The following is a 17,444-nucleotide window of genomic DNA, read 5'->3' as shown; positions in this document are numbered from 1 at the left end:
ATTTTTTTTTTCTGTAGAGACAGAGTCTCACTTTATTACCCTTGGTAGAGTGCCGTGGCATCACACAGCTCACAGCAACCTCCAGCTCTTGGGCTTAGGTGATTCTCTTGCCTCAGCCTCCCAAGTAGCTGGGACCACAGGTGCCTGCCACAATCCCCAGCTATTTTTTGGTTGCAGTTTGGCCGGGGCAGGTTTGAACCTGCTACCCTCGGTATATGGGGCCGGCACCCTACCCACTGAACCACAGGTGCTGCCCTTCCCAAACATCTTTATTTTGATTAGACTGAAACTTTCATAAGACATGGTCTAAAACTATGAAACCTATGTGCAAGTACTAGAAAATTATCTTAAGTATTCGAAATTTAAAAACTATAAGCACTAAAGAATAAACTATAATTGCAGAATAATTCGATTATTTTAGTGATTCATATAGAAAAACTAGTCTTTTTTTCTTTATAGTTATATCCAGAGTAATATATTGTTATATTCTTGAGAAATAAATATAATATACAAAACATCCATTCAAAACCAGAAGTTATTTTCTTTCTCTCAAAAGAAAATCTTCTCTCTTTCAGCCTGCTTATTACATGTAGCTAAAGAGCTATTTCTAATTTTAAAAGTAAAGTAGTCATTTTTTAAATTATCGTGGCTCCAATGCTGTTTGATGTTGCTGTACATGAGCGCTGCACATCTTTCATCTGACTTGCCGAAGACTGAGTATGATTTAAACTCACATTTTATTGTTATTAATTGTAACGTGATACCGTTACATTATTAATGGTTTATTTTTACAAATCTTCTTTTGTCCCAGAAGACAAAAGAGTAAAGAAATTAAATTAGCAGTTTATTCTACTTACCTGTCATATTTAATAATCATGTTAGACAAATGACAAGGAGAGGGTATTTGTCTTTTTGCTTCACTCGGCCTAAAAACATGATCTAAGCAGAAAAATGTTTCTGTAAACAGAGTTTAAGAATTCTTTGGAGATAGTAGAGGCAGACAGAAAATCTTTTCTCAACAGTCAGCACACATCACTGTTGTTGGAGAATAATTAGGAATAAATTCAGATAATATTCTTACAAGAACAACATTTCCACTTAGTAGCATAACAATATTGTAATCACTGAACACTGAGGCCTTGTCTCTGGCTCAAGGCACTGATCTCCAGCTTCGCCTTTGAGTCCCTTGAATGCATTTGCAAAGGTTCTCTGAATTCTGCATGGCCAGGCAAGGTGGTTGCCTGGGTTAAACATAGGCCTGTGTGTAAGCTGGATTTAAGGAACTTTTGCAATAATTTTATAACTCTCAGGTTGGAGACTGCTGAGTAAAGTACTTACAGTTTTAGAAATGTGGGTAATTGTCCAACTTGTTAAATAAAATTAATACAGACTTTGCTAACCTTTGTTATACATACAATTTTTTAGCCTCAACCACTGGGATACTTTTCATTTATATGTTCAAACAAAAAGTAGGAATAGATATAATGGATTTGAGTACACTTTCTCTTTTAAAAAATTTCTCCAATTGGGTTATTATCTAATGAACAAAAATGGGGGAGAGAAGGAGGACGATTTTGCATATTATATTTTATAGGATCTTGATCTCCTTTTTCTGTGTATTCTTGTTCTTATTAGCTTTGCAATGTGTAACGCTTTCTTTGAAACATGAACATAAAACTATGATAAAAACAATAGGACCTTTACTATTTTTCATTTCATATTTCTTGAAGCCCGCTAAGATAGTAACTACACAGGTACATTGAGCACCACTTCCTTGGCCATAGTATTAGGTACTAGATATTCAGGTTTTCAATAAGATGTAGTTCAGACAAGATTGTATGCTTCGAAACTGCTCTAGAGGTGCAAAAGAGTTCACTTGGAGAAAATAAGGTTTTAGCTGAGACTTGAAGCATTAATAGAGTTTATCCAGGCAACCAGTTTCTGTCTTTCCAGTTCAGAAAGACAACTGGATATATCTGAGTTGAAATCAAAGGAGGACACGAGCCACAAACCCAGATACGTACAGGAGACACAGCACATCTGTGATGCAACGTTCCCGTGACTGTGCCTCACTGGGTCACTGTTGTTTCAGCACAGGGCCAGTTACATCACAGGTGTTCAGCAGAAGAGTTCACGGAAAGACAGACTCACAAATGCTAGAAGCAAAGAAACAAATGCTTCATTCCCAAACAAAAATACTAAGCACCCAACTGGAGATCAGGTACTTGGGGGGAACCTACAAAGATAACAATGACTAAAACACAAGGCCAGAGTGGTGATGGGAGAGAATTACGGGAAAGAAGGAAGAACAGGGCAGGTGAGCAGGGTATTTTTTACTTCATCAACTAAACATATTCTGTTCTCTTTGCTCCCCCCATGCCATACTCTTTCTCACCCTTTCTTATTTATTCTCATTACCTAACCAGGGTTCTTCATGTTCTACAATTCTTCATCCAAAAGGCTTTATGCTGGTCTCCTTCGTAGGTAAATGTGTAATGCAGTCTGTTATAATGCCAGAATTTTAGTGTATATAAGTTTAGGTAACTTTATCTAACTTACTTTTATGTTAGAGAAAAGCAATTGTTGTTAATCGTGACAGTTTACCACAGTGATTTAAAAGATGAGAAAAAAGTGGGAATTGAAAATGCAAGGATTCATAAATCTACCTTAAACACAGGAAAAATGGTCATAATTTTTCCAACTAACATATTTTACATGTCTGTCTTTTTCTGAATCTTTTTTTACTATTGTATCTAAGCAAAGAGATAAGACGGCCCAAGCCTGAGGGAAGAACGCGCTGTGTAACACAGATGCAACCCAAGGGCTCCACTTGCACGCGCGTGTGCACGTGTGAGATTTTTCATAACACTGAAGCTTCAGAAGTGCTTTTCGTATCAAATTCTCTCTCTTCCTCAGCTTCAGAGTCTATGCACTTTGTCACCCACATCATCTTCCATTATCCATTTTTCTACCAGGGCAATAACACACTGAAGGATGAAAATACTTTCAAATGACCCTGGAAGAGCAAACTATCCCAGTGAACAAGCCACTCCTCAGGGACTCTTTTTCTTCCTGGTGTGTAAATGACTGCTGCCATGCTTTTCACAGACTGATGGGAAGATGAAGGGACAGTGTATCCTACATCCCGCCGATTTGCTTCAAGGGTGACAAGACCTGCACAGTCCCTGAAAGGACATTGCTGTTTCTTCTGTCTTTCCTTTTTTTTATTTTAAACTGTTTAAATATTAGTGAAAAAAAATGTTGGAAAAATTTAATGAGATATAGAAGTGACAATCTTAAAACTATCTAGGTTAGTGTAGACAGCATGAAATATTCAGATTGGAACAAGTAGAAAATACAGTGTGAAGTTTCTATGAAGCATAGACAAGTGGAGCAAATTTGACCTGATTGAACAAGAATGTGTAATAACCACTTCTCCTTTCAGGACTTATAAAGCAACACAAGGACTCCAACTAATGTGTTCAAATTTCCCAACCTTTTCAGACTTATTTACCCAACACTGAACAATGCAAAACAATGTATTATAAAGAACAAAATGTTAATTGAATATGTGTAAAGTTTGTTGTGAAATATTTTATGAAGATTGTTCATGTTGAAATAGAATTAGTGAAGGCGGGTGCAGTTCTGGCATTCTTATGGATGTAATGTTCGGTTTGTAACTTCTCGTAAGATAGTTTTAGTTGAAAAACATAACTGGCACTGACCAGCCCAAGTGTGGCAGATTTTTCCTTATTCTTTGATCTGTAATTGCATTAAAATAATTCCCTCTTACTGAGAGTCAGAGCGAGTGACTGTTGAATATTTCTTTCAGTTCCATAATAGACTCTCTCCAGGAAACAACCAAAAAGATAAATCAATACAGCAAAATGGTGCAAATAACTTTCCTTTGAATAGCAGGCAATACACAAATGTCTGAATTTTGACAGACTCTGAAGTTATTAGAGGGATTTTATGTCAAATAGTTTATATTGTACATGATTTGGATAGTGCTACAAAATTCAGAGCTGTAGCCTGTAAAGGAACATGGAGTGTAACACCATCTAACTTTCAGCCTGCTGCTTCCTATATTATTACTAACCCAGACACTTTGAGAATACATTGTTTGCTTTTATGAATGGGATAAATGAATAACAAATACTGAAATAAACTTTGGCTTTATCAATAAATATTTTAATGTTCTAATAACATTAATAATAAAGGTATTTTCTAAAATTATTTTTATGGAATCAACTGTTATTCAGTACAATTTTTACAACCTACCTCACAAAAAATTTAATTTAAAATTATTGAGCCAAATGTCTTTGAAAAAATGAAAAGTAAATGCATTTAAGTTCTAGAAAATATTGAATACAGCTTGGAAACTTTTAATATGTAATTCATTTGATTCTTAACTTTTAATCATTTATCTTTTAAGAAGTCAAGCAACAGTATTCAGCAAAAATATTGACTGCTTTTTCCCTGCTGTGCTATAGTCTGAGTACGTGTTAGGTTGGATGGAAAAAGGTTGGGGGGGCGTCTAATTACTACAGTGAGAGGTGGCTGGTAAACTGCCTCCATTTTTGTGTTACTTGTGTACCATTGCAAGATATTTTATTTTTCAATGACAAAAGAAAACTAAGAAATTTTGTATTTGTTTTTAGAGCTTATGAAATGTACCCACAGCATTTTTTATCTCAACTGATTACAGCAATTTTTAATCACCAGCAATTAACTCCTTTCTGCTTTCCCTTCCTCCTTCTGCTCTTCCTCCCTTCCTCCTTCCCCTCCTCCTCTTCTTTTTTTCTTCATCTTTTGCTTCATTTTCCTCCACGTCATCTTTTCTCTTATGTCTCTGTGATGGGTCTTTCTCTCTTTCTCAATTCATTGTTCAGAATTTTGATATTGAGATTAAAATGCTCATAATTGTCTGCAGCTGAAGTTTCCAAGTTCATATAAATTTACACAAATTTTAAGCATATGAGTTTCTTGGTAAGATTCATTCAAGTTACATAACATGGGTTTGGTCTGCAAAATTTCCAAGTTGTAGGGAGAGATTTTTGTTTTTCTCTCCTTTTAATGGAGCTAATGTTTTCCCCCGGAGAAGACCAGGCTTGCAATCTTTATATGTCCTTTCTTTTCTGGTGCTATGGTTAATACTGTCTCTTTTACCTCTAAACTTCCAAACTTAAATTGAGCTACTTGACTTTTTCAGACTTTGTTTTTACTTTCTATCATTCACTGTTATGGAATCATATTCAAAAATTATTTTCAAAAGACAGAAACAATTCAGAGTATTAAATCTAATTCTTCCAAAATATACTTTAGCTGCAAAGCAAAAACACATTCTTTCCCCATATATTTCTGGTTCTCACTCTATTGTGCTGATCTAACCACTGTTCATTTTCATCTACCATTCTTTTCTGTGTATTATTTTATTTTTAACTTTCAGTTATTTCATTGTACTCCTCTTTTTGATATTCTTTTTTTAAAATCTTTTTTTGAGATGGAGTCTTGCTCTGTTGTCCTGGACTAGAATGGCTTGGCCTTAGCCTAGCTCACAGCAACCTCAAACTCTGGGGTTTGAGCAATTCTCTTGCCTCAGCCTCCTGAATAGCTGGAACTACAGGTGTGCAGCACCAAACTGGCTAATTTTTCTATTTTTTTTTAGAAAGAATAGAAATTTCCTAAGGCTGATCTTGAGCTCCTGAGCTCAAGCAATCCATCTGCCTCAGCTTCCCAGAGTGCTAGATTACAGGCATGAGGCACTGTACTTGGCCCATCATACTTTTCTTATGCTTTCTTTGTCCTTTTTTTATATTTGATTTGAATGCTATATATTATTTATCAAATTCTGAATAACTGTAGCTCCAAAGTGGCTTCTTCAAGCTTCATTTAACAATTTATTTAATTCTTAATGTTTTAAAGAATTTATTTAGAATATTACAGGGGGACAAATGCCACACATACACACCATTAGATTGCAACTAATAAATTTCTTTTTGAAAGAAATATGGATCAAAGTGTATTTGTACATTATAGGTTATGTTTTGGATACCTGCAATTCAGTATACCACCAAATTGTCTTGACAAAAAGGATAAGGTTAAATTGCTCTGGTATCCATCATTACCCAGGTAAATTATTTTTTTCCCTAGCATTTTCTTCCTTAACTTGTGATATGTTGGGACACAATTCTCTGTGGGTCCCCTTTGTTTCAATATATCTTACAAACAGGGACACCCACTGCCCTTTGATCCAGACTATCTTTTAAAAGATATTTTTAAGGAAAATAGCCTTGGATCATAGAGTTAATATTGCCCTCTGAAGACAAGTTTGCTTATACACCTTGAAGGTAGAAATTGTTGTGTCCCTTGATATGAAAGGCCAAGCATACTAAAATAAAATACTCAGGTTTCCTAAGCTCAGTGTTTCTCTCCTATAATACAATGCTGATACCAGATAGATCAATTCATATCACCTGTGATCACAGGGGCTTAGGAAAATGGTGCCAGTGCTCATACTTTGTACTGCTATTCCAAGAAACCATCCTGTATCTCTGCTCTGGAGTGTCCCCTGCCAGATTCCTTCAAGCTGTTCCTGTTTCTGACCTTTCTGGGTTTTTGACAGCCTTTGGCAATCTACGTGACATGCTTACAAAGATGTGGCTTCCTAAAATAGTCCTCTTTGAGGAATTTGTGGGCTAATTAGAAAGGTTTGAAAAAAGTCCATTGTTCTCAGTAGTGACATACTGACAAAACTGTGTGTCATCCAGGCAACATGTGACCCTCCACTTTATTGACTATTGATGAGAGGAATTGGGAAGACGTGTTGCAAGATGAGAACCAGGAGGCAGGGTCAGAGGTAAGTGTCCTGCAGGCGGGGGTGGGGTGTGGGGAAGACTTTTTTATTGTTATGGCAGTGAGCCTGAGGTTTGCCCCACTGTAACACTCTTACTAAGGTTTGTTTCTTCAGAAAGCATTTATAGAGATATGCACCCACACAGGCGAAGAAAAGGATATTCATGATTTCTATTGTAGAAGCCCAGAAAATACTTAAAACTTTGGCTGATTTGCTTGGGAGAGGACCGGGTGGGCATGTAATGCTTGTAATGGCTCACAGCAGGTGAGTCGTCTCACAGGTCAGTCCCTTCTTCAGTCAATCATGCCTACTTCCTTTTTTTTTTTTTTTTTTTTTGCAGTTTTTGGTGGGGGCCGGGTTTGAACCCACCACCTCCAGTATATGGGGCCATTGCCCTACTCCTTTGAGCCACAGGCGCAGCCCTAGGCCTACTTCTTAAACTCATTTGGTCTCATGTTTCTTTCTGCAGTGGGTGCTAGCTACTACAAGGGAGCTTTGGTATTCTCATGGAGAATTTCATGAAAGAGATGAGTTCTCATGGGAAATCACAAGTGCAGCCTTAACTAGTATTGAGGCTTTTAATGTCCAAACTTAGTTTAAAATGTCAATACAGGTAACCCATGAAAAGATAAGAAAATGACTCAAAATATTGATAGATTAACTCAATAAGTCTTGCTATGCTGGAAAACGTCCTAGAGTACAAATAGCTCAGGTTAAGCTTCATGGTAAAAGAGAGGTTGAGTATTAAAACGGTATAGGGAAAGCAAAGGGCAATTGTGTGAATGTTGTAATACCAGACTTGCGTGGGAGAGAAGAATTCTTGTATGAAGAAAAGACAAGTCACCCTCCCTACTCAGTGAAAACCTGAGGGATGTGGTCCTGGTAATGGACAGTAGATGATACGGATTAAGATGACCCCTTAAAAATAAAGGTTGCCACTAAGTAAGTCGAGACCAAATCATGAAACCCTTATGGGTTCACACAGAAACCACAATGTGACTATGGTTTCTGACACTGAAGACTCGCAAATTGAGAGTAACAGTAATAATGATCTTGCTCCCATTGTTCAGCTTTGGATGAGCTGGAAATGCTGGAGTCTTATTTTTGAGTCACAGGCACCAACATCCTGCATGAAGCTTTGGTGAAATCAAGGCCTTGCCTAAAGCTTGGGGCTGTCATCTCCCTCCATGTCCTTGGAACCTCTTCACTCTTACACCTCAAACTTGACTGATTAGATGAAAAACATATTTAGGCATGTAACTAGGTCTTTGTCCATCAGGATGACCAAAAGCTGTAAGGACCCAGTCAAGGACACTGGGGAACTTTGAGAAGAGAGAGAAAATTCTGATGGTTTCATTAACAGACCTGCTTGGCCTACCATCCCACCTGTAGGTGGAGTGAGGAAGGACCCAAATTTATCTGCTGGGGGTTGGGGAGGTTCACAGTGGGAAAGAAAGAAAAGCCAACTTGGTAATATGGTCAGGGCACTGTACTATTTCATTCTTCTCCATCTGAATGTCCACAGGAATCAATGTGCTTGTTTTTAAGCCCCCCTGTTAATAAATAAAATGAATAAATAAAATGTTAATAAATAAAAATGATGTTCTCTTGCTCAAGATCGGCATGTGTGTTTGTTTTGAGGGCCACAGAGTATCCCTCAACATATGTGCATGCACCCCCACCACTCCTTGCTGGCTTAAAAAGGAGTTAAATATTTTCATTATTATCTTTGTCTTCAACTCTCAACCCTGGAATGTCACTGCTAAAATTCTCATACATTATATAATACTACTGCCTGCATTATTTTTAGATTAAAAAAATCTTATAGATAGGAAATATAAGGCTTCCTTAAAAATCAAGTCTTTAACATCTTGAGTGAAACTATATATTTGGTTTCACCATTGAAAGAAAATAAGAATGGAGGCATATTCAGAACAAGTAGAGTCTCAGGATATTTATGGTTAATATACAAAGATTAGATCTCTCTTGGGTTGCTGGCATAAAAAGGAAGGTTGCTAAATCAAGGATTAGGGAGTGCTCGAGATAAAGTTATTCTATTTTAGACTTTTACCACATGCAGCTTATAGAATAAAAGCAAGAACATTTCTAGTGCCTCAATTCTGAATGCTGTACTGCTAATGTTCTTCTAAGATGGCACTGATGTGCATGGCTGGCTAAAGACCCTAAGCATGTAATTTTGTGACATCAACAATCAAAAGGGCTGAGGATGGAGCTTTTAAAGGAGCAGTATTTCTGTACATTGTTGATGTTCAGGCAGTGTAAATACAGTTGGAGTTTCATAATTTCTGGATGTTAAACTAATCACTATGATAACCACACTCTAGAATATATACAAAGCAAAATGTAAAAAGGCTTTAAATGTTTCACTTCAAAACAATCAACTAAACACAAAGGAAGAGAGTGACATAGGAGAAAAGGGACAAAAAAGCTGAAAGGATTAATGAAAGGAATAGCAAAATGACAAAAGCAAATTTCTCCTTGTCTGTTAATACTTCAACTGATTTAAAAGCAGAATGGATTAAAGCTGTGGTCCATGAAACTCACTTTATACCCAAAGTCACAATTGGTTAAAAGTGAAGAGACAGGAAAGATATTCAATGCAGATAGTAACCAAAAGAGCAAGGGTGACTGTATGAATATTAGACAAAATATACTTTAGTCAAAAAAGACAATAAGAAACAAAGAAGGATATTCATTATATATTAATAAATGTTTCAATAGAGCAAGAAGATATAACAGCTATAAATATTTACACGCCCAGTGACAGACCACCAAAATACATGAAACAAGAGCTGACAGAATTGAAAGAAGAAATTGGTCTACAGTGACGGTTGGAGACTTCAAAACCATGTTCTACAGTACATGGAACACAGAGAGATGATTGAAGGACCAGATGACTTGAACAGTGTCACATACTAACTATATCTAACCTAACAGACATCACAGAACTTGACCCAACCTCCACAGCATACACGTTCTTCTCAAATGCACACGGGACAGTTTCCAGGGTTCATCATATGTTAGGTTACAAATTAAACCTACGTAAATTTTTAAAAGACAAATACCATAAAAAATGTCTTCTCTGACTACAGTGAAATAAAGTTCAAAATCAATAAGGGAAGAAAAACTGGAGCAGACCGACAATGGTCTTAAGGGTGAAATTTATAGCTATAAATGACAACACAAAAAACCAAGGAAAATCTCAAGTCAACAACCTCACTTAACAGTTTAAGGAAATATTGATAGATAAAGAAAAACAAAATAAACCCAAAGCTATCAGCAAAAAAGGAAATAATAAAGATTAGAGCAGAAATAAGAAACAATAGACTATTGATAAAATCAAAAGATGGTTTTTTGAAATGATCAAGAAAATTGAGAAGCCATTAGCCAGACAGACGAGTCAGACATATTAAGAAAAGAAGAATAGGACTCAAATTGCTAAAATCAGAAAGAAAAGGGGGAATATTACTATTACTATGAATTCTACAGAAATAAAAGGATTATAAGAGAATTATTAGGAATTATTAGGAATAATTGTATGTCAGTAAATTTGGTAATAGACAAATTCCTGGAAACCCTAATCCTACCAAGACTAAATCACACAAAAAAAGAAAATCCGAATAAACCTATAACTAGTGAGGAGACTGAATTAATAATAAAAAACCTTCCTATAAGGAGAAGCCCTAGATTAAATGGTTGCCCTGGTAAACTCTGTCAAACATTTAAAGAAATAGTATCAATCCTTCACAAAAATTTCCAAAAAGTCAAAGAGGAGGAGACACTTTATACCTCATTCTATAAGGCCAGTATTACCTGATACAAAAGTCAGACAAAAGCTCTACACAAAAGAGAAACTGCAAATTGATATCCCTCAAGGATATTGATGAAAACGTCCTCAGTAAAGCCCCAGCATATTGAATACAGCAGTATATTAGAATGATTACGTGTAGTATACCATGATCAAGTGGGATTCACTCCTAGAATGGAGAGACATTTCATCATACAAAAATTGATCAATATAATACACTCATCACACTGAGAGAAGGAAGAAAGAGCCATATGATTATCTCAATTGATACTCACAAATTATTTGACAAATTTCAACTCCTTTCATGATATAAACACTCAACAAACTGGAAATAGAAGAAAGCTACCTCAACATAATGGAAATATTTATAAAACACTGCAGTTAACATCATGCACAGTAGTGAGTGATAGCTTTTCTTCAAAAAATAGGAACAAAGCAAGGATGTCTACTTTTACCACTGTTACACAGGGTAGACATAAAGGTCATGTGTGCGAGTTACTATGTTAAACTATCTTAAATTGCACATGAACTTTACATCCACACTGTGTATTACAATGCTAGAAGTTGTTGTAGTGACAGCAATGAGGAGGAAAGAGGTGATAAAAGGCACTCAAATTGGAAAGGCAGAAGTAAATTCATTTCTGTTTGCAAACAATATAATCTCATTTGTAGAACCTGAAAATTCCCCAAAATTTGAACTAAGAAATCTGTTCATCAAAATAGCAAAATATAAACTCAACACTCAAAAAACAATTGCATACATACTAATAATGAACAATTCAAAAAGGAAAGTACAAAAACAATTAAATTCACAATGGCATCAAAAACATTAAAATACTAAGGGATTAACTAAAGTGGTAAAAGACGTGTTGTTTTACCCTGTTTGCTCTGTTACATGTGTAACAAAATACCAGAAACTAGATGGCGTATGAACAACAGAAATGTATTCCTCATGATTCTAGGGGCTGGGAAATTAAAGATCAGGTGCTGGCAGATTCTACCTGTGAGCTCCTGGTTCTAGGTTCTTGGAAGTCATCTTTTTGCTTTGTCTTCCCATAGCAAAAGGGGAGAACTTCGGTCATTCAGCCCTTCATGAGGGTACGAATCCCATTCATGAGCATTTCATCATTAAGATCTAATCACCTCTGGTAGACCTCACCTCACAGTGCCATCATATTGGGAAGAATTAGGTTTTCACACATAAATTTTGGGGGCACACATTAATACCATAGCACTTGCACAAAAGAAACTATAAAACATTGCTGAACTAAATTAAAGCGGACATAAGTAAACTGAAGAAAGCACATTCCACCCCCACAGATTGGGCGACTTAATGTTGTTCAGATTTTAGTACTACCCAAAGTAATCTACAGATTCAATGAACTCTCTATCAAAATCTTTATGACATTTTTTATGGAGGAAACTCATCCCAAAATTCACATGGAATTTCAGGGACCCTGAGTACGCAAAAGAATCTTGGAAGAAAAAGTGAAGATGGAGGATTCAGTTACTGATTTCAAAATTTACTACTACAGGGAGGTGCCTGTGGCTCAAAGGAGTAGGGTGCCGGCCCCATTAGCTGGATGTGACAGGTTCAAAAACAGCCCCCCTCCCAAAATTTACTAGTACAGCTTTACAGCTTACAGTAATCAAAATAGCATGGTACTGGCATAGGGACAGAGATATCAGCCCTATGAAAGAGAATATAGAGTCCAGTGATAACCCTTACATATACAGCCTAATGAATTTTGACCAGAGGCCCAAGGTCATTCAGTGGGCAATATTTTCAAAAAACAGTGCTTTGGAAACTAGATATCTACATGTAAAAAAAATGAAGATAGACCTTTACCTAATACCAAATGCAAAAATTAACTAAAACCACATCAAAGACCTAAATGTAAGACCTAAAGCTATAAAATTTTTAAAAAATCAGAGAGGATGGTTGTCAGGGGGGTGAGGGTAGGAGGGTATAATGCGTTATTGTTTAATGGGTACAGAATTTTAGTTTTACAAGATGAAAGGACAAGGGTGGTGGTTCAACAACATTATGAATGCATGCCATTTCACTGAATGGTACACTTACAACTGGTTATGATGATGTATTTTATTTTGTATATCTTACTGCAATAAAAAATTGGATAAAAATTTCCTTAAACAATTCTCCAACCCCAACTCTAAGACCTATGTAAGTCCTACACACTCACTTAAGATTCAAGAACTCTGGGCTGTGTGCAGTGGCTCACCCCTGTAATTCCAGCAGCTGGAAGGCTGACACAGGTGGATTGCCTGAGCTCATGGATTCAAGACCAGCCTGAGCCACAGTGAGACCTTGTCTCTAAAAATAGCCAGGGGGTGTGGCACGCACCTATAATCCCAGCTACTCTGGAGGCTGAGGCAAGAAAATTGCTTCAAACCCAAGAGTTTGAGGTTGCTGTGAGCTATGATGCCACAGCACTTTACTGAAGGCAACAAAGTGAGATGGTCTCAAAAAAAAAGATTGAAGAACTCTGATGATTACAATGTACATGTACATTTTTTGAAGTATTTAACTTCATATCACAATTGTTTTCAGTCTGTTCATTTCCCCAAATAGTACTAACACATGTGAATTCTCTTAGGTATTTTCATAAGAAATCTAGTTATACTAAACATTTCATAAATTTCCGTTAAACTTCACTGATTCTTTGGAGTGGGTTGGTATCCCATGCTGATCTTCCAGAGTCTCTAGTTCTATTAAGACTTCCTCCTTCATTGCTTGTCACAGGCTTCTTCCCAAATTGTGTGAACCAAATAGAAGTTAATAGAAATTAGAAAGTGGTTATTTTTCTTCTTGTCATTTAAATATTCTCTGAGATTACTTTAAATGACTTAATCTGGATGTTTAAATAGTCATAGATTCATGTAAAAGCATTTTTGTTTAAAAATGTTATTTTAATTATATGAACTTTTTTTTGGTTAGCTCATTTTGTGAAAATGGTTAAACATATTTTCAAAAATTTTTCTAAAGTATCTTTTAATGGGTGGGAAGGGCTATAATATATAAAGAAATATTATAAAACAAATACTTTTTTGCCCCTTCGTAGAGATAATTATAACACAATTTTTAAAAAACTCACTGAGTTTGAAAATTTGGAATATTAACTAATGCTATCTTGGGAATTGCTAACACCAAGTTTTTTTTCAAGTGGCTTTTTTTATGTTTTTCTTTTTCAGCTTAAGATATTATAGCCTCTTTTTTGGGGGGGTTTGCACCCTTTTTAATCTTTTAAGTTTCAGAATTCTCTGTTATGACCAGTCTGCAATCTTTTCTAGATTTCTCCGTCTCCTAAACTTTGCTTGTTTTCTGATATGTGAAGGTTCATTCCTTGTGAAGTTCTATGGGTTTCTACAAATGCAACATACCATGTGTCCACCACTGACAGTATCATGGAAAATACTTCGATTACTCCCCTCAAAATCCCCTATGCTTTACGTGTTCAACACTGTCACACCAAACTCTTGGCAATTTTTATCTTACTATTTCTATAATTTTGACTTTTCTGGAATGTCATAGAATTGGAATCATGTGCTGTGTCATCTTTTTAGACTGGCTTCAATAGCTTAGCAACATGCACTGAAATTCTTCCATGTTTTTCATGGTTTGTACCTCATATCTGTTTATCACTGAATAATATTCCATTGTCCAGATGACTATAGTTTATTCACCATCTCACCTGCTAAGGGATGTCTTCGTTGCTTCTAAGTTCTGGCAATTATGAGGCTAGTATAAGCTTCCATGTGTAGGTTTTTGCATGGACATAAATGCACAGAAGCTTCTGGGTAGGTCCTGGCTTGTGGCAGCATAACTTTGGCTTACCATGGCATTCTCCCTGTTCAGGGACAGGTGCAAATTTTTCCTTTTTAGAAGGACACTAGCTACAGTGTATTACGGGCCTGCCCTACTCCTGTGTGACCTCTTTTTTACTAATTACATCTGCAACAACTTAATTTCCAAATAAAGCCACATTCTGAAGGAATGGGGATTTGGGCTTTAACATATGCTATCTGGGAGACACAATTAAGCCCATAGGAGATCATCAATGTTATTCACCTTTTCAGAAGGCCAGATTGTGGTTTCATTGATTTTCTCTATTGTTGTCCCATTTTCAATTTCTTTGATTTTTGCTTCAAGTTTTTTTTTTTTTTTTCCATTTTCTTCCTTTTGCTTTATGCTTAATTTTAAGCTCTTCTCTTTTGGAGTTTCCAATGTATGAAACTTAATTGGTTTATGTCTTTCCTCTTTTTATATGTATATGCTATACATTTCCCTGTGAACACTGCTTTTCCTGCACCCCACAAGTTACAAGCGATATTTTCATTTTCATTTTCATTTATATTTTATCTTGGAACTTCTTTTACCCACATATTATTTAGAAGTGTTATGTTTAATCTCCAAATATTTGGAGAGATTTCAGCTATCTCTCTGTTGCTTATTTCTAGTCCAATACCAAGTGGCTGAGAATATACTTTTATATGGAGTATATTCCTTTAAGTTTATCCAGTTTGATTTTATGGCCCAAACTGGTTTGTCTTGATGAATCATCCATGTGTATGCTTACATGTGTTCTTCTCTAGATTATAAGGGATATTCTATAAATGTGGGATGGAGTATTCTATAAATTTCTTTCAGATAGTTAATTGACTGTTCAGTACAACTACTTCCTTACTGATTTCCTGCTTTATTCCTCCACTTATTAATAGTGGTGTCTTAAAATCTCTTATAGATTGTCTACTTCTCCTTGCAGTTCTTTCACGTTTTGCTTCACTATTTTGTTGCTCTGTTTTATATGAAAATACTTTATGAATTACATCATTTATGTATAATTGATATCCTGATAATTTTCTTTGCTTGAAAGTCAGCTTTAGTGTGGGGTTTACCTTACTCCAGACACTAGAATCTGTGCTCTGCTAAATGGTTGCTACAGCTTTAGGTCTCAGAGGCTTGGGTTGTCTCTATTGCTTCTATTTTATCTTACCTATTGTCTTTGGGCTACCCTAAGTACTCTTCCTTAAATAGAATCTATGTCTTACAGTTCTTTCTATTGTAAACCACTGTTAATATACTCAAGCACTGTTGATGTGGTGGTAAGGGATAGGAGAAATGCCTTGTTATTTTATTTAAATCTTGCTCTCTTGTTGGCCTGCATCTCCAGACTGTGATCTTCATGATTATTTCTTATTCAGTCCCCTCACCTCCTCATTTAGTTGATTCAGGAAAGTTGAAGTTAGTTGGAGAGGGAAAACTGCTTTACCCCTCCCCCAGAAGGAAATGTATAAAGCCCTTTATTATGTAAAATATTCACATGATTTGCTCTTCTCCCTGCCTAATTTAGGGGTGGGGAGATTGTTCTTTATCCTAAAAACCTGGTGAGATTTCTGGAGGTGAAACTTGTACACACCTGTTATGTTGCCCACAACAGCAGCTTCTGGTATTTTCTCTCTCAAACCAGTCCATATTCAACTTCCAGTAATTTGTCCAAATTACCACTTCAGCATTTCTAACAGCTTATGGTTTCTGCAGTCAAATGCTATAACACTGAGCTACAGCCTCCAGTTTACAGTTTCTGTTCCAGGTAGGGAGATCTTGGCCATTTACCTGCCTTTCCAGATATTGGGATGAAGGGCTGTTTTTCCAGCAACCTGAATTTTTTGATAGGTCCAAGAACTATTGTTGGTTTTCAGTATATATATATATAATAGTTGTTTTTATTTTGCTATAAGAATGGCAGCAAAAACTTCAATAACTTCTAAGCTCTTCATACACAAGAGCTGTACCAGAACTCCCTGTCGTCACTTTTTAATTTTTTTTTAACTTACTGTGGTAAAAGAATCTATAGTATTTCTACCGTGTGTGTGTGTAGGGAAAAATATTTATTGATGAAATAAATCAAATAAATTAACAGTAATATTCTTGAAGAATGGTGGCTTGGGAAGGAAGATTGATTTAATTGATATAAATTTTTCTGGAATTTACTTTTTAATTAAAAAACAAGTACTCAGAACTTGATTCATTCAAAAGGCCATGCCTAATATTGACTTAAGTTAGAATTTACAGATACATTGCTAGATAGGCCTGCTATGTTTCTCATTTGTCATGATCTTGCTGGGAAGCTGAATGAGCAGTTTTTGCTTCCCTCAAGCCCTGCCTAGCTCTCTTTTTCTGAGATGTAACATGACTTTTTTTGTACAACTATCTTGAATGACTATCATGTAGTCATCTGTTTGTGTGTCACTACGAGAATCAGTACTTGGAAGATGTGCATATGGATCATGTGTTCTATTTATTGCTGTATTTCAGGGACTTAATATATTTCCCGTCCCATGAAAAGTATTCCAGAAATGTTTCCTGATTGATGAATAAATTTATGAATGAGAAACATCTTCTACCTCACCATACTGAGTATGATTTGTTGGGGGAATTGAATGCAAAATTCTAATATATATGTATATTTATATGTAATTATAAATATATAATATATGTATATTTATATGTATATGTATTTTTATATGTATACATATATGTATATTTATATGTATATGTATACATATATGTATATTTATATGTATATTTATATTTTATATGTATACATATATGTATATTTATATGTATATGTATATAATATATGTATATGTATATTTATATGTATAAATATAAAATATATGTATATTTATATCTAATTTATATGTATGATTTTGCCTGGTTTAAACAGAAAATTGTCT

This window comes from Otolemur garnettii, unplaced genomic scaffold, assembly GCF_000181295.1.
Source record: "Otolemur garnettii isolate 467f Iridium unplaced genomic scaffold, OtoGar3 scaffold00118, whole genome shotgun sequence".
Taxonomy (NCBI): Eukaryota; Metazoa; Chordata; class Mammalia; order Primates; family Galagidae; genus Otolemur; species Otolemur garnettii.
This window is presented reverse-complemented; position numbering follows the sequence as displayed.